The sequence below is a fragment of the Copadichromis virginalis genome, unplaced genomic scaffold, assembly GCF_057382275.1.
Source record: "Copadichromis virginalis isolate Kocher_CV1m ecotype Utaka unplaced genomic scaffold, C_Virginalis_male_GT1.1 unmapped_scaffold_1, whole genome shotgun sequence".
NCBI classification, from domain to species: Eukaryota; Metazoa; Chordata; class Actinopteri; order Cichliformes; family Cichlidae; genus Copadichromis; species Copadichromis virginalis.
In genome coordinates, this window is record NW_028188589.1 from 9,404,038 (window position 1) to 9,422,732 (window position 18,695).

Genomic DNA, 18,695 nt, shown 5'->3' on the forward strand with positions numbered 1-18,695 from the left:
TTTACTGCACAGGTGAAGGTAGAAAGTGTGACTGGATCTATAGACTGGAAACAGAGAAACATGCTGAACATTTGAAGCTTTGCAGCAGAAATGTTCATGTTACAAATACAGCAGAGCTGATCTGGGATCAGTGTGTTCACACCTGCAGCTACAACAAGGTTTCATGTCTCCACACGTCAGCATGTGAACTTTACTCTGACTCAGTCTGAGCAGTCAGACGGCATATTTTTAAAGTTAACACATCAGCACACACAGAGCTGAGCCCCTCCCACCTGTGCTGAGTTTCAGGTGGAGTCCCGCCTCCTTCCAGGAAGCAGCTCACCTGTGTGTCCGTGTTTAGTGTCCAGGTGTGGAGTGGAGCTTGTTGTTGGTGTGTGAAGAAACTGTAAGTTTGCTTTGTTTCCTCCTTTAACAGTTTGTCTTTAGGAACTTTACTGTTTGTTCAGCTCGTGTTTGATTTCTTCACACAACAAACTGTGTGTGTTTGTATTTCCGGTCTCTCCATTAAAGTCAGTGTGTAATGTTTCCTGGCTAACATCAGCTGTGTGCAGCTTAGTTCAGCACAAATCTGCCGCTCCATAGTTCACGGTAACGGACTCACAGCTGGACCAACGAAGCCGAGTGTGTCCGCCACTCTGAGCTACGTTCGCGTTTGTGTACTTGTAGTTTGTACTTTGAGTTCACTCAGAGCCCACAGAGGACGCAGCGTACGTGATGACGTCACAGCCCTTTACCTCCTTTACTGTCACTGTGATTAATATTTACACAGGAGACACCTGCAGAGCTCTGACGCTAAGCTAGCACACAGCATGCTAACACTAAGCTAAAGCTAGGCTAGCCAAGAACCCAGAGTGACGTTAAAGCTGAGTAAACACTGACCCCAGACCAGCACCGTGATAAAATGAGCATTTTACACAGTAACATCAAAGTAATGTTATGAGGAGTAATGAAGTAATGTACTCCATTACTTTTAATTAAAGTGTTTTGTGTAATATGTGTAATAATGACTGTTTTGAGTAATGACCAACACTGATCACAACAAAGAGGAAATGCCTCCAACATGCACAAACATTTGAGCCACAACATGCAGTTAATGTGCACAAATGTCTTTGATATGCTGCTCAGTGATGGTGGTGACTGTCAGAGCAGAGCTACTGAGAATCAATAAGTAATATCAATGATGGGATCAGAATCACTAAATTCTTCTCATCCCTGTCAGTATCATACATGTGCTGTATAATGTGATAAATGTAGAGGTGCTGGCTGTTCTCTCACTCTGCTGTTTAGCTGTAAAGGACGCCTCCCTGCCTTTGTCTCATTCATGACCTTTAATAGTCTCTTCTAACATGCAGAGATCTGTATGATCTGTTTCATAGAGTCTAACCAGCCTGTACAGGTAACAACAACAGTCACTGCATCACTGACACACAAACGTCATCTCTGTCAATAACAACATTCATACATGGAATAAAAACACATCAGTGGATCATTGCTGGAGCTGATGTTTGTGCTCCTGGTGAAAAGGCTCTCAGTTTCCTCCTTGAAATAACATCAGTGGTGGGTCAGCGACATGCTTTCTTTCCCTCTCAGGTTTAAATATCTGGGACTCTCCACCGTTTGGTTTTAGAGCTGAAGAAGCTTCTCTGATGAAACGTCTTCCAGAAACTGAAGGAAATCTCCGTCATCCGTAGATCGAGTTGGGCTGGTCTTAACCCAGCTGGCATGAATCCACTGAGGTTGTCCGTCTGTGAGGATGCTGGTTCTTCGTCACTGCCAGTACAGTCTGGGGGCTGGAAAACGCGCGGCCTCCCCGAGTTTCCTTGGTTTTAGCGACTTCACCAACACTGCGTCCCCTGGTCTCCACTTTTGGAGGGGAGAGGCTGAGAGAGACAAACTTTCTGATAGTTATTATTCAGTGTTTCTACCAAATTGTAAACAACAATTAACAATTGTAAACAACAAACGACAATCGCCTTCAGTAACGCTGTTCCCCTCTGGATCTTTGTGTGTGTGTGTGTGTGTGTGTGTGTGTGTGTGTGTGTGTGTGTGTGTGTGTGTGTGTGTGTGGTCAGAGTGTGACCCCATAAATAACTTCCCCAAACCTGCCAAGAGTTCGCCTAAGCAAATAGCACTTACGTCCTACCATAAAACAATAAAACAAGGCACGAACTCCCTCATGCTCCAGAGTGCTCTCTAATACACACAAAGTTTGCAGACTATCAAGGATCAAACCTTTACCAATCTACAACTAATTATAAACCCTAAGCATATATAGATATTTCTAAGCTAAGCATAAATGACAATAAACAGTACAAAACCTAACATTCCTCTCACTTATAGGCCATCAAAGCCTCATCTGAACCTGGATGCACCACTTGCATAGGTTTAATACCTGTAAATAAACAGCTAATCACACAAATCACTGCAACAATAATAGTAAAACATTGTTTAATGTTGTTTAATGTTAATTCTGGACCCCACCTCTTGACGCATGGGCAACCATGCGTCAACTCACCAAACCTGGATCCCTGTCTTAAAAACTGGCTCCACCAGGAGCCTGCATACTGGTGGCCATCATGGCCTGGAAAACAAGATCTGGAAATAAAATCGAACTTCACACGTATAAACAATTATATCAAAAAAGTAATAAGCATTCAGCACGGGCAAGACAAGTGTCATGTGCAGGTTTTTTCAAATCATTAAATCACTATCATTACCATAATTCGCCTCAAACATGGATCATCCCATGTGCTCAGTTAACATTAATGTAATCTCTTATTTGTTTTACTCATGTCACTTGTCCGCTTGTGCCGAATCTTCCACAGCATTCTCAAAGAAACAAACATAAGCAATACACATTGACTGTGGTCAGACGGAGGTCAGACACAGGTCAACAGGTTCCAGAGGTGCCATAAAAACACCATAAAATCAACCATCCATTGCTGTGGAAAATATGTTATTCATATCATCAAAGTAACCGTCACATTTTCCCAAAACACAATGTAACAGCATCACCACTCATAACCTGTAAACACAGTTTTCCTCACACATAAACCCAAAAATCCTGTAGCAGGAAAACATCAACCAGTTGTCCTGGTATAAATCATGTGATCAAACCACATGAAGAACTGTAATGCAAATGTTAGCGCTGCGCAGTGTGTACACACTTTCTCACAGTGACTTCTGTGAGCAACAAAAGGTAGGGAATAGCACCCTTGGTAAATGCACAGACACAGAAAGTGGCATTTCACAGGTTAAATCATCATGCACCCTCGAATGTTGCTGTCATCTTACTGCTCCTGTAACAAAAAACACATATAGATTCATCCACCCTTTGTCCTGTCTAGGTGGAGATTAACTTTGAGTCGTGATCAAGTCTTGTCAGCTTTTACCAGTCGGTCAGTCAGTTTGTTTTTATTTTATTTCCATTCATTCATTCACTCATTCATTCTTTGTTTCTTTGTTTGCTGATAGTGGAACCTGTCGTCGCATTTTAGTTTCCACTTCCAGCAAAATGACGTCATTTCAAAAAAAGAAAAAGAACAACTTTAGATAGGATTACATCGCTGAATCCGGTTTTAGGCTGGGACACTTATAATAAGTGGCCTTCTCCAGAGCCCAATTTAATGTGGAGAAAACTCACTTGACACAATTTTCTCGACGACGTGTAGCATTTTTAATTCCTGACGTGCAGATCTGCTTAAAGAAAAGAAATAGACAAACAAAATCAGTGCCTGTTCAAAAGATAAAAATGAAAAATAACAGATTATCAAACAAAACTTTCAGTGCACTGTAAAAGTATCAAAATAAAAAGGCCTTTAAGTCATGACACAAACTCCTCATCAACTTCACAACAGGAAAAGAATCATCAGCTAGATTCACTCCAAACCAACCATCAGCTGCACAACCCACAACATAATCCTAATGTCATATTAGCTATGATTTTAATCACCAGGTCCGTGCTCTTCACTCATTTAGGTCACAGATCTATTTTATTCAATTTTCACAAAAAAGTTTGTTCTGACGTATTCAAAGTTGTGTATCTAGATACAGAATTCACTCGCACATCAAAACAGGAAACTCAGTGTTTTGGAGTTTCCACTTAACACACAAACTCCAACACATCTCATTCACTCGTGCTAGAATTCAGTCACCTTTCATTAATCTAAAACCAATCAACTAATTTGCATATCAGCTATTAACCCACTAAGTTGACAGGACAACAGGAAAGCATGTTCAAAATATTATCACAAAAGACAATTTCCCTCATACAGTAAATTACTTGCTGCATCAATCAAGCAGGAAGCTTCTCCCAATTCACCATTTTAACACTAAATTTATTGCCTGATCACTGATTTATCAAACCAGGATTTTTTTTTTTTTTCACAAAAGTTAAATTGCTGTCCTGCAACCTAGAGAGTCAATTTACTTTTTTTTTTTTTTAGGATAAATTCGGTTTTGATAACAAGTGTCTGCTAAATTGACACTATTTTAACACTGATGAAAGATAACAAGCTAATTTTCATTGCATGTCTGTGGAGCTGCATATCCAGCAGAGCATGTAATGTGCTATGAGTTTCACTGGTCTTTGCATCACACGAGGTGACTTGGACAAGATGATAAACAGACTCACACACTGAAAATGTTGTCTAATCTTCATGAGCTCTCTTGTGTTTGGAGTGTTAGTATGGTTAATGCATGTTCTGTTTTTGTGTGATTTTGTATATGTTTCTATTTTCGCAGTGTTTAAAACTCCGTCTCAATTTTCCACTTAAGCAGTCAGTTTTCTTTTCCCCAGGTTTGCTAACCCAAATTTTGATTTCCCACATTTAATAACAAAATTTGTGTTCTCACCACTCTCATTCTATTGTCCTCTGATGCGATTGACTTTGAAGTGCTGCTGCTGCTGCCTTCTTGGGCGACTTCTAGCAGGTCCTGCCGGTTTCTTGGCTTTGGCCGCGGCGGGCGTCTTGGCTTTGGTCTCAGTAGCCTTGTTCATCTTGAAAGATCCGGAGGCCCCGGTGCCCTTGGTCTGCACCAGAGTGCCCTTCGCCACCAGGCTCTTGATGGCGATCTTGACACGGGCTTTGTTCTTTTCCACATCGTAGCCTGCGGCAGCCAGAGCCTGCTTGAGAGCGGCCGCGGACACGCCGTTGCGCTCCTTTCCAAGCGGCCACGGCTTTCACAATCAGCTCGCCCACGCTGGGGCCGACCTTCTTCGGCTTGGACCTCTGCACAGGGCGTGTTTATGATGGAGCTTTTCCGACCACACCGACACGTTGAGCGCATCATTAAGGGTCCATTTCTTTTATGTAGCTATGGTCGCTAGCCAGCATGCTAGCCGCATGTGGCTTGCCGAGTCACTCAGTCCTTTCTGAACATGTTGACATGCTGCCGCCGCCGAACCTGGCCTCAGATCCAGCAAGCTTAGCGCGCTGATCTCCAAAAGAAGTCCCGAAAGCCAGAAAGACGTCAAATAAATGTCTCGTTCTAAGAGCTCGAACAAAAACTCCTCTTCACGTCGCCATCTTGCTCGCCCCTCCGTGGAATTCATCCAATCAGATAGGAAGATGGGTTTGCTTTTCTTCTTCTCTGGTGCTTTGTTAGGTTGCTTCTGCAGCCTCTGATCCGATACTGCCACTGCTGATCAGGTTTTCTTCAGGTAAGAGTGAGAGTTTTGAGACAGATCGTGCTATAAATAAGTCAGCCAGAAACTTGGCTTGAACGTTTCCAATTATTAAACTATTGTTTAACAACTATTGTTTAAATTTTTTCGTCCGACCGCTGCATGTGGAAAATTGATTCGGGTCTGCTTTTCACCTGAAAGTGACAAACTAAAGACATGTTCATTATTATCATCACTGCTTAATCAACACACATCTCTCTCTCTCTCTCTTTTTGTTTGTATATATATTTTTTTTAATAGCTGGTGATCTGCAGTATCACAGCTCTCACAATCAAAACAATTATTTTTACACAGCGCACAAAAACACCGTGACGTCAGACACATTCACACTCATTTTTTCTTCTACGTAGAGTTTACACACTTGAAAGATGGCACATCTGAGGTTAATTTAATTATTTGCTAGCTTTCTCTGAGTGAGCAACTTCTCACTTAACGAGCAACTTCTCGTAAAACAACAGGCAACTTCCTGTGTCTTTCTGCTTTTAATTTACTTTATTCGCGGGGGCTAAGGAAAATCGTCAGTGTATCCCGTCTGGGCCACTAAGGAAACTTCGTCAGCATATCCCGTTTTTTTATGGGGACCAAGGAAGATCGTCAGTGTATCCCAAATCTCTTGGGCCACTAAGGAAACTTCGTCGGCATATCCCGTTTTTTTTATGGATCAATCACTGAGAAAGGTATAATCAGTCTCATATAAATATGAAAGACGTGTATTTACCTTTGTCAGCCTGATCCCACTTCTGACACCAAATTGAAGGAAATCTCCGTCATCCGTAGATCGAGTTTCCTCCTAAGGCGTGGGCACCAATAAGCAGAGTTCATCCTTTAACATATAACAAAATTTAAATATTCTCATGCATGATCAACGGTTAATCACGGTACCGGCCGGAGTACCGGGAGCAGTTTGGAAGAACAAGAAGACGCGGAGACTGTTCTAGGTGTCATTCCAAACTGACTCAAAGTTTATTCTCTGTGCAATAGTTTTATAGGCAGACAACAAGTTTCAGTTCAGACCCTGCCCACTGGGTGGGGTGGCGTCCTGACAGTTAAAATCCTTTGTTCAGCAAGGGCAATAAAAAAGCACTCACAAGATCAATAAATCTCCTACATCCTGAGTTCTAACACAAAAACCAGATGGTCTTCACATAAACATTTTGAGCAAGGTAAAAGAGTGATTTGTTGGTGTTTTCCCCCCCTAGCTCTGAAAAGGGGGCCTTCTATAATCTCAACATACTTTTGACAAGTCCATTAAACACTAAACATTTAGAATCCTTTAGTGATATAAGTTTGCACATGGTAGAATACTACATGTAGTTATTTGCATTAGGAAATGTTTAACAATATATACCTAGAGGCACATAATCAATTGTGTGTGTTCTTTAGCAGGCTTCACTGAGGAATGCACTCAAGGAATGCACTGTCCCAGTTTAAGTGCCTTGTTTACATATAGATGAACTGTTGGATTTTCCAAACCAGCAGGCCAAAGGAAGTTGCCCGTAGGGTTACAGAGAAAGACAACTAGTAAATGGGCCTTATTGAGTAACAGTTTTCCTGTATAATATCACTACAAAACAATATCCTGTAAATGCTAACCGTAGTGCTAAAATTCACAACAGAAACTTAAAGACGTCTCTTTTCTCTCCAAGCTCCTTAGATCACATGACCTGGATGACTGAACCTACAGACATATTGACCTGGTTTCTAGGTCACATGACAGGTCAGAGGTCAGCAACTGTAACTCAGTTACTCCTGTTAATGTGAACTCACTGAGTGTTTGTGGTTTACCTCTCAGACTGACTGAAGATGATGATGGAGGAAGAGGAGGACAGAGCAGAGTCTGCAGGGTCCAGCTGTCCGTCTCTGAGGAGTGACCGGTCCAAAGGTTATAATCCAAAATTCAGTGGTGAACCTGGAGCAACGAGGTCAGAGAGCTGAACTCACTGAGTAACAGAAATAATTCTGCACTGACATTATAATCAGTGTTGACTCTGGTTGATTGTCTGACTGTGTTTGTGAGCTGAGAGGAAATGAAAATGAGTTTGTAACAAAAATCAGTTTTGTCCAGTTTTCCTGTAAAAAGCTGAACTCTAATCTAAGAGGATGTTACTGACAGGAAACAGCTGCATTATCTGCAGTCTGTGTGATCACAGCTGCTTCAATCATGTTTGTGTCTGCAGAGGTCAGAGGTCACAGTCTGCAGGCTCCAGCTGTCCGTCTGTGAGGAGTGACCGGTCCAAAGAAGAAAATCCAAACTTCAGTGGTGAACCTGGAGCAACGAGGTCAGAGAGCTGTGATGACTCCTTTACATGTTTGTGTTTCCTGGATAAATATGACCTGAAACATCCTCAGATTGTTACAAAGATTCATTAAAAAGAAAACAATGAAAGAGAAAAGATCCAAATGTTCGACTTGGTCATTTGCTGTTTGAGGACAGTGATGCTCATATCTGTGGGGAAAGTGTGACCTGAGTGGGTTCATGTTTGTCTTTAAAGAACAGAGCTGCTCTGATTCTCTTTGTGTCTGATCTGTTAAACAGTCTGAGAGGTCACACAGAGACCCAGCAGCTAAAGCCTGGATCATACTGGCTGCTGTTACTCCATCAGGACAACACTGAACCACAGTGGTGTGGATGTAGTGGATAAATCCCACCATACTGATGCTCAGAGTTAACCACAGGGAACAAAACCAGATGTTACCTTCAGATTGTGACCTTTGGAGTGGACGATGCAGATTTCAATAGAGAATAAATGTTGTTGTTTTTCAGCTGTGAAGAAAGAATCTAATTTTCTGAACTTAAGAATTTATGATGCTGGAAACAACATGGAGACTATAACACAACATTTCCACTGTGTTCATAGAATGAATGTAAAACTGTCAGACATTCATTAAATATGCAAAATGTCTACAGAAGCATCAGAGGGTCAGACGTGAAGCACTCAGTGATTTTGATCAAATGACTCATCAGTTATTGATCTGTACTACACTGATCTACCACGTTAGTAAAGCTGGTGTTCTGGTGGTGGAGGGAGACTCGGATCATGTTCTGGTTTTGGAGCAGTGATCTGCTGATGGTTCAGTTTGATGAGCTTCTTCAAAATCATCCCTGACATCACCACTGAAAGGACGTCCATGAAAACAGACTGAAAATTACTGATATGTTCACACTCTGAGAGTTTAAAACTTGACAGACTTGATTCAGATGAAGTTATTTGAGCAGAAACTCCTGGAACTTTATCCTGTGTTGATCTAATCCTTCATGGTTCCTCCACAGAGTGGACCAGCAGAGCTCAGAGGTTCCCAGTGGTCAGTCTGCCCAGCAGCATCAAACACAGCTGGACTCCATATTTATGGTCTGTACATGTACAACAACTACTGTTACATCTGTTCTGTTCACAGTCATCTCCATGCTGCTCTTTGTAGACCAGTGGATCGTCAGTGTGTCCAACATGGATCTGATGTTTGGCTCCATGATTTCAGTCTGATTGGCTCATTCATAAATATTCTGTTCCAGCTGCTGGAGGACAACATCATCACTTTTGTGAAGAACGAGCTGAAGAAGATCCAGAAAGTTCTGAGTCCAGATTACCCAGAATGCTTAGAGAGTCAGAGGAGCAGCAGCAGAGAGGCATTTGTGAAGATCACAGTGGACTTCCTGAGGAGAATGAAGCAGGAGGAGCTGGCTGACCGTCTGCAGAGCAGTAAGAGGATTTATCTAAAGATTTAAGCTGCTGGATAAATGAACATTTTCCAGAGATGGAAGATGGAGCAACATGTTTTAAAGATTAGTTATTTTTTGAATTGAGTGTTTATTTTTCTTCTCATTCAGAACTTCAAGCTGCAGTTTGTCATCGTAACCTTAAATCCACCCTGAAGAAGAAGTTCCAGTGTGTGTTTGAGGGCATCGCTAAAGCAGGAAACCCAACCCTCCTGAATCAGATCTACACAGAGCTCTACATCACAGAGGGAGGGACTGCAGAGGTCAATGAGGAACATGAGGTCAGACAGATTGAAACAGCATCCAGGAAACCAGACAGACCAGAAACAACAATCAGACAAGAAGACATCTTTAAAGCCTCACCTGGAAGAGATGAACCAATCAGAACAGTGCTGACAAAGGGAGTGGCTGGCATTGGGAAAACAGTCTTAACACAGAAATACAGCCTGGACTGGGCTGAAGACAAAGCCAACCAGGACATCCAGTTCATATTTCCATTCACTTTCAGAGAGCTGAATGTGCTGAAAGAGGAAAAGTTCAGCTTGGTGGGACTTGTTCATCACTTATTTACTGAAACCAAAGAAGCAGGAATCTGCAGCTTTGAAGACTTCCAGGTTGTGTTCATCTTTGATGGTCTGGATGAGTGTCGACTTCCTCTGGACTTCCACAAAACTACAATCCTAACTGACCCTAGAAAGTCCACCTCAGTGGATGTGCTGCTGATAAACCTCATTAGGGGGAAACTGCTTCCCTCTGCTCGCCTCTGGATAACCACACGACCTGCAGCAGCCAATCAGATCCCTCCTGACTGTGTTGGCATGGTTACAGAGGTCAGAGGGTTCACTGACCCACAGAAGGAGGAGTACTTCAGGAAGAGATTCAGAGATGAGGAGCAGGCCAGCAGGATCATCTCCCACATAAAGACATCACGAAGCCTCCACATCATGTGCCACATCCCAGTCTTCTGCTGGATCACTGCTACAGTTCTGGAGGATGTGCTGGAAACCAGAGAGGGAGGACAGCTACCCAAGACCCTGACTGAGATGTACATCCACTTCCTGGTGGTTCAGGCCAAAGTGAAGAAGGTCAAGTATGATGGAGGAGCTGAGACAGATCCACACTGGAGTCCAGAGAGCACGAAGATGATGGAGTCTCTGGGAAAACTGGCTTTTGATCAGCTGCAGAAAGGAAACCTGATCTTCTATGAATCAGACCTGACAGAGTGTGGCATCGATATCAGAGCAGCCTCAGTGTACTCAGGAGTGTTCACACAGATCTTTAAAGAGGAGAGAGGACTGTACCAGGACAAGGTGTTCTGCTTCATCCATCTGAGTGTTCAGGAGTTTCTGGCTGCTCTTCATGTCCATCTGACCTTCATCAACTCTGGACTCAATCTGCTGGAAGAACAACAAACAACCTCCAAGAAGTCTGAAACAAGAGAATCTGCAGAGAAACACTTCTACCAGAGTGCTGTGAAGAAGGCCTTACAGAGTCCAAATGGACACCTGGACTTGTTCCTCCGCTTCCTCCTGGGTCTTTCACTGCAGACCAATCAGACTCTCCTACGAGGTCTGCTGACACAGACAGGAAGTAGCTCACAGTACAATAAGAAAACAGTCCAGTACATCAAGGAGAAGCTCAGTGAGAATCTGTCTGCAGAGAAAAGCATCAATCTGTTCCACTGTCTGAATGAACTGAATGATCGTTCTCTAGTGGAGGAGATCCAACAGTCCCTGAGATCAGGAAGTCTCTCCACAGATAAACTGTCCCCTGCTCAGTGGTCAGCTCTGGTCTTCATCTTACTGTCATCAGAAAAAGATCTGGATGTGTTTGACCTGAAGAAATACTCTGCTTCAGAGGAGGCTCTTCTGAGGCTGCTGCCAGTGGTCAAAGCCTCCAACAAAGCTCTGTGAGTACATTTGTACTCATGTCTTTACTTTTAACATCCAACTGTGTCAGTAATTTATTTCACCAGGTTTTCTGTCTTTGTATGAATTTGTATCCTAAAGTTTTGGGATTTCTCCAATACAACTGTGACCTCTTTGATGCCTCCAGAACTTGGTGAACTGGAGACGCTGGATTCACCATAAACTCTGATCATCACTGCTGCTGTTATGTTATCAGTCTTTGTTTAAACACTTAGGCTGCATGTGCCTGATGTTGTGATACTTTATATTCACATGCATGCTCCTAGATACATTTCTACTGCAGGTCTATTTTTAGTCACAAATGTTGGTGAAACACTTGCTTTTACATGCATGGTGGGTCCTGCATTAAAGAAAGCATTTGAATTACTCAGTGAATCCTGGCAGCCAGAGAAACATCCTTAGTTCCACTTTAAACTAAACTCTGCTTCGGTCTTCCACAGTGTGTTTGTTGTTTCTTTGTTGTTGTTGGCCTGCTCTCTTCTCTCACTCCAATCTGGTTGCAGCAGATGTTTGTCCCTCCCTGAACCTGCAGACTTGGGTGCAGCACCTCAGTTCATCTTCAGTCTGAAACCAGCTGTTGTAGCTATATCCCCTCAAGCACACCTTCCCTGGTCATCTCTGCTGTGGTTGCTATAAAATTTAATCTTGATTTAAAAAAAGAACAAAAAAAAGTAAACTAAAGTCAGACTTGATGCCATTTGTTGGCAGCATGGTGCCTGTTTGTCTTTGATGATAAACTGCAGCACAGACTAAAGCAAACCTTCTGACTTTATGCATGTATATATTCTTCCTGTTCACCTTGGACACACAACAGCTCTGTTTGTTGTGATTGGATCTAGAACAGCCAACATATCCTAATCTAGATGATTTCTAAGGTGGTATCTGGGAGTAAAAGTTAAGAATCAGCTTGGATGGCCTGTACTGTATGATGGCCTTGGTTGCACCACATTGATAGCCATGCAGGGTGGTTCACTCCTTGGGCAAGAAGACCGAGGAGTGAGCCACCCTTGGTCAAAGCTTGGCCATTCAACCTTACTGTTTTCCCCTTGTTGGTTGATGATAGTATTTTTTTTTACCTGACTTATAGTCATCATTGTCTTCAAATTAACTCACACACTGCTGACTGCTGTAGCTTACCTGGCTGAGCAGGTGACCCATGTATTGAAGGTTAGAGTCGTGACTCCAGGGCCTGGTTTGAGTCTGCCCAAGACCATTTCCTGTGTGTTATTCTCCTCACTTCTCCCTCCCTTCCTGTCTTCTCTGTCCTATACAGTGAAGACAAAAGGCCTCAAGTTGTGAAAACTCTTCCCCTTCATCATCTTCCATCTCTCTCATCTAAAATCCCCAGTATTCTCTGAGTAGAGAATCTTTTCACAATCTTGAATGATAAGGATCCAAGTGGGTAAAGTTATTTATTTGTTGTGTTCCTATTTGCAGCTGGGATAGATTAAGAAAAACTCTCGGCTGCCCAAATTACATCCAGTTTAGAAGACAAACATTGAGTGAAGTGTTTGTTTCATCATCCTTCACAACTCATCAACCAGGTGTCACAAACTGCAGCAGGACAGTACAAAGCATGTCATACTGGATGGCTGCAACAACCAGAGTTTTACCTACCTTTGGTATTTCGTGACAGCATGAGCGTAATATTTACTAAACAGAGTCGTCTTCTGTAATCTTTTCAGATTCAGAACACTGTATTTAATTTCAAGGGGCAATTAGGATACTGACCTTGCCAACCGTACCTACAATACACAAACATCACATTGGGGAGACGGGTCAGGCTAGGTAGCTGGCTGGTCAGCCGCTAGAGCAGCGACCCGGAAACGAACAGTAGAAAATGCACAACATCAGGAAAGATGAGGAGAAAAAAGAACTCCTCCCAGACTGAGCTCCAACAGGGAGATCAGTTTGAGAACAGACAAAAAAAATGACCTTAGCGCAGAGCACATGAAAACTCTTAATGCGCCATAGAAACACATGACAAGCAACAGGGATGGGTAAAAGGTGAGAGACAGCCGGTGTAGACAGCGCACCCGGGCCTGCAGCATTTGCGCTGGTCCCCTCGACCCACCGTCTGCACCGGGAGGGGATAAGAATGCTTAGGATGGGAAGGAACAGTCTAAACACCGTCTGTTATCAGGGTGAGATTTGTTATTTTCAGCTCCAGCCTTGAGACCACAGCTGGCACCGGTATGTTAGCCGCATGAAATGATGGTGGTTTTCTTTGGTGCGAACAACTGCATGTCAATTTCACAGCTGATCTAACAGTCCGTCACTCGTCTCTCAATCTCCCGTTGGAGAGCCACGAGCTTCTCCGAGAGGTTATCAGTTTTGCGCTCAAAGAGCAAAGTCTGAGAACTCACGACCGCCATGAACTTCTTCAAGATCTTATCCGTGCTGCGTTCAATGAGCCCATTTTGAGAAGTCACGACCCGTCCCATTGTTTCAGTCACAGCGGGCAGCCTTGTGGGGGTTTGAACAGCTGGTTCCGCTTTCTTTAATCTTCAATAAGCCAGGGCCAAGCCAGCTCAGATCAGCAAGAACCCTTTGCTGCTGGGAATGTCCGTGCTGCTATATTTCAGGATCAGGCTCTAAATGTACAAATGGATCTGAGAAGATTTCCAATCATGTTTCTACTAGATTTACAGTTTGTCTTCTGACTCAGATGGTGGAGCAGGTGGAGCTTACAAGGAGTAAGTGCTGCTATAGAAGAAGAGTTGTGTTTTAATGAAGCCATTTAGTTAACCAATAATTGTATTGCATGCTGGCATTAAAAATGTTTCATTTGACGGATTTAATTGTTTGTTTGTTTTCTTCCAGACTGAGTGGCTGTAACCTCTCAGAGAGAAGCTGTGATGCTCTGTCCTCAGTTCTCAACTCCCAGTCCTCTAGTCTGAAAGAGCTGGACCTGAGTAACAATGACCTGCGGGATTCAGGGGTGAAGCTTCTGTCTGCTGCACTGCAGAGTCCACATTGTACACTGGAAACTCTCAGGTCAGGATCCAAACATATCATTAAATGATATTATTGTATAAACAACCAAGCTTTATAGAATTGGCAGGTGAACTGTTCTTTATCTTTGGATTGCTTAGGAGATTCTTAATTACTGTCTGAACATTTTTTTACAGTTACATATTTTGTTTTAATGGTAAAACAGAATTATTGTTCAGTTCAATGAGCAGGTAGCTGTGAGATTCATAATAATGAGGTATATTTGTATTAAAGATGACTAAACTTGAACAGTAGCTGTGAGTTACTTTGTTTACTCATGTGTGCTGATGTTGTGAGTAATTTAAAGCTGAAGTAAACTTGTAATGAGTTTAATAGAGTTTCTGAAGTAAGTGTACTTGGAGACATTTATGTGTTTACTAAAGTCCAGGAGCAGGAGGCTGTGTGTAGCATAGAGGAACCCAGACCTCAGCTTTGTCTCCTGGTTTCTGTTGCTGCTGTTACAGTTTCCCCTCATCGTTCCTTCAACAGTCTCCTCACTGTAACAAATCAAAGTGTTACTGTATAGATTCACGTCTGAATGTTGCCATGTGCTATTAAAACTGAAAGCGATGTTTCATACACCCACGTGGTTCAGTCACACAGTAACTGATGGTAAATAATGTTTGTGTTGAGCACATCGTACAGGTCAGCTGCTCCACACAGATCTCAGGTTTACATGCTGGAACAGTTTGTGATCATGAAGGATACTTCCTCTTTGTTTCATACAGATGTGACATGAACAATAACACATTCATGAAATCCTTTTAGGAACACAAACACTATTGTAGCTGGAGAATATATTTGAATGTAGGATAATGTAGGGGATCATAAACAACAGTAATAACTAACCACCACCTCACCATTTGGGTTGGTAGCTGCATGTTGATTGATGAAGTCATTTTCTTCTTCCTCCATTTCTACCTTATTAACATCAGATTAAAAGCTGCACAGAGACAGGCACTGGACATGTTTAGCCTAGCTTAGTACAAGGACTGGACATGGGGGAAACGGCTCTCATCACTGGATCAAAACATGAAAACAAATCTGAAGTAAAGTTTTGTTGAAGTGAACTGTGGTGGTGCCCAATGTTCCCTCTAAGCTGCGCTCGTGCAACTGCGCGCTGCTGGCACGTCTCTGCACACAGAAAATCTGTGTTGCACACAAGAAAAAAATCAAATCTCAATTGAAATTAAAATTAATACTTCAACAATTCTGTTTTGCAGTGTTAGTCAGTGACTGGCTGCTCCCATATGGGATTAGAACGATGCCACCTTATCCCATAGTCCAGCCAATCACGTGATTCACATTCGTATATACACAGCTAATCAACGTCGCTGACAGGCTATGACAGCGTCCTTATGTGCCAACACCGGTGTTATAGCGAGCAAAGTGGTTGATGATGAGGTGAAGCCACGTTAATGACAACGTGTACAACCATTGGAGATGTGAGCAGGACAGACGGAGCAACTGAGGGAAAAAGTGTGGACTTTATACCAGTTTTTAAATTGTGTTGATCGGCCACGTAAAACCAGAGTTATGATAAAATATCTGCAATGTTTGGTTTTCTTCCTGAATAGTATTGTTGTTTATAACAACGATAGTATTCAGTATTTATTGCAACAAACTTTGTTGTTTGCAAAACTCAGTTACTTTTTTGAAGAAGTAACTATATAATTAATTGCCCAACATTGGTCATTATATCCTGTATTTTGCAGACAGAGTTACAGACTCTCTCCCAGACCACAGACTCATAATACAACTCAGAGCTTTATAAAAATAGAAAAAATAAAGTTGTGTTTTCAAAATTGGAGTTCAAGTTATTTTTACTTCCAATAGTGTTAACATGCTACAGGTCATGAACAAGGTTGTTTTTAATTTTCATTGTAAGTGGGCTAAAACAGTTAATTAAAAGTAGTCTAACATAAATGTAAATGCTGTAATTTGATTACTTTAATAAACCATGTAACTTGGATGGATAAGATGCTGGCGTGACCACAGTGCACACGTCTGCTGTTGCTCACAGTGGTCCAAGGGACGCTCAGGGAGTTTGTGTTCGCTCAGACACATGCAACATTAGAGGGAACATTGGCGGTGACTGGCAGGGAAAAGGGGAATGATAAGACTTACTGTAAATATAATTATGTATGTATTGAAAAAGGAACAACTAAAATGTTCCAGCTGAAAAAATGAAATCAGTTTCAGTTTATGAGCTCTGTTTGTTTTCTTTACAATTCCAACCTTTTATTTTGAAATGAGCTGCTCATTCCTGTTTAGAGTTGATGAGCTGATGTGGGTGAGAGGACTCAGGCAGCCTGACAGAGTTGATGTCCAGGTCTTCCCTGCTTGTCCTGATACACATAAACATGAGTATCCTTGCAGGTCAGATCTCATCAGTCACACCTGTTAGTGCAGCTCTCCTCTAGATTGTAGTGTTTGTTAAACTAGGATGATTTTAGGAGCCTGGACCGCAGATCTAAGGTAAGATATGACTTGGAAAGACTAACCCAACCTATTAGAGGTGTTCGCACTAACATAGATAAATACTCAGATTTACACCTTTAGTGTCTCACAAAGGGTTAAAAAGTGAATGTGCACAGAGAGGTTGGTGGTGAGACGGGCACTTCCAGCACTGTAGATGTGATCCAGATCAGTGTTCATGGAAATAATCCGGAGAGCAGGATTCCTTGATGAATGTTACATCTTCTTAAAGTTATAATCCACAAAAACTGTGAAACTGTCGATCTGATATCTACTCAACCAATCAGGTGTTTACATGCCTTTCACTGATCTCCAGCCCCACCTTATTATCAGTTTCTCTGTCTTTTACATCTGAATTATCTTCACTTCACATTTCAGTCAGTTCAGATTTCATTAGCACGTTCACTTTAGCATAATCCATTTTAATCCAAACACCTTTCTCTTTAAACTCTGTTTGTCAGTCACAGTATATCCAGTACAATCCTCTTTTTCACTGCGTCACACACATTCAGAGATCGGAGTGTCCTGTGTGTGCTCTCATTCACTCACACTCACTCTCATATGGCTGAAGTCTGTTTGTACACAGGCTAATCTGGGACTCTCCACCATTTGACCCTAGAAATAAAGAAGCTTCTTGGATGAGAGGTGAAAGGCGAAACGTCTTCAAGAAACTTAAAGAAGTCCACATGCCTTTTTTTCTAAGCTCTTTAGATAACTGCGAACCTTCACAAACGCCTCATCAGTGGGACTCTCAGAGCTACCAGCCCTTTGCTACAATCACAAAGCTCTTCATTGAAATCAATGATATCAAAGCTGGAATCAAGCTATAGCCATATACACTGGTAAAGACTTCTTATCTCGAAATAATATGCTGAAGTGGCAATGCAGAAATTGAAAATAGGCGAACGTGCTACCTATGCTATTAGTAGAATGGACATTGGCCTGCTGGCTAAGGAAGGCCCTGTCTCACATAGAGGTGAGAGAGGCCCCCCTCGAAGCCCCCTTTTTTATCGGGGCTTACTTAGGGTCATATCGGGGACCCCACAGTTGGAAGTCTTTTTTTTTTTCTTTTTTTTTCTTTGACCAAATAAAGCTTATTTCTGTAGCTGTTGTTTTATACAGCTTTAATGTTAATACTAGAAAGCGAAAATTTCTGAAGAAATTTTAAGTGTGCCTATGCCGCCGCTAATCAGTATAGTTTGCCATTCAAACGGCTACAGAGAGCAAAACTCAGCAGAGCAGCCATTCTCCACCATGAACTATGATAAAACCAAACACCGCTCGCGCCTCACAGATGACAGCTTACGGTTTTGTGTAAAGATGAAGTGGTTTTGTGTAAAGATGAGGTGACTTCGTACAGCCCCGATTTGTAGACGCTGTGCGCAGAGGTTCATAAGCAGACCCGACAATGTTTGCATGAACACGCTTTGAAGCATTACGTTATGGACCACTTTTCACACATAGTTGCTGTACCCAAACAGCTGGCTGTAGCTTTTCATCTCACAGCCCGACACATACAAAAAAACAAAAAGCAGAGAGAGCACAGACTTTACACCTGAGAGGCGTGATTGCAGATGCCGCTGAGGTGGGTCCACCTCCCCTGCAGCGGCACTGCAGACCACGCCCTGCCACACACATCAAACACGTAAAATAAATATTTATGCACTTTTGCATTCACTTTTTGTTTTTTGTTATTTTTACACAGTGTTCTTAATGATTAACAATGGTCTACAGCCAATCTTGTGTATTATTTTACAAACTTTGGTTGTAAGATTCAGATAACTATTTAATAAAAGCTAAATATTTTATATGAGAGTAAGAAAAAAAAGTATATCTTTGTGTCCTCTCTCCCTGTTAATGCCCTACCTGGCCCCAGGTAGTTCAATTCAACCAG

The 18,695-nt window shown here is 42.2% G+C and overlaps 1 protein-coding gene across 1 annotated transcript in view; it reads left to right on the forward strand.

Annotated features, from left to right (window-relative positions):
• The first annotated feature begins 330 nt into the window (after nt 1-330).
• LOC146679781 (protein NLRC3-like) overlaps nt 331-18,695 on the forward strand; it is a 320,608-nt gene continuing 302,243 nt past the window's right edge. The window contains exon 1 of the transcript XR_014918496.1: nt 331-385. The gene's annotated coding sequence lies outside the window, so the exon portion shown is untranslated. The remainder of the gene's footprint in view (nt 386-18,695) is intronic.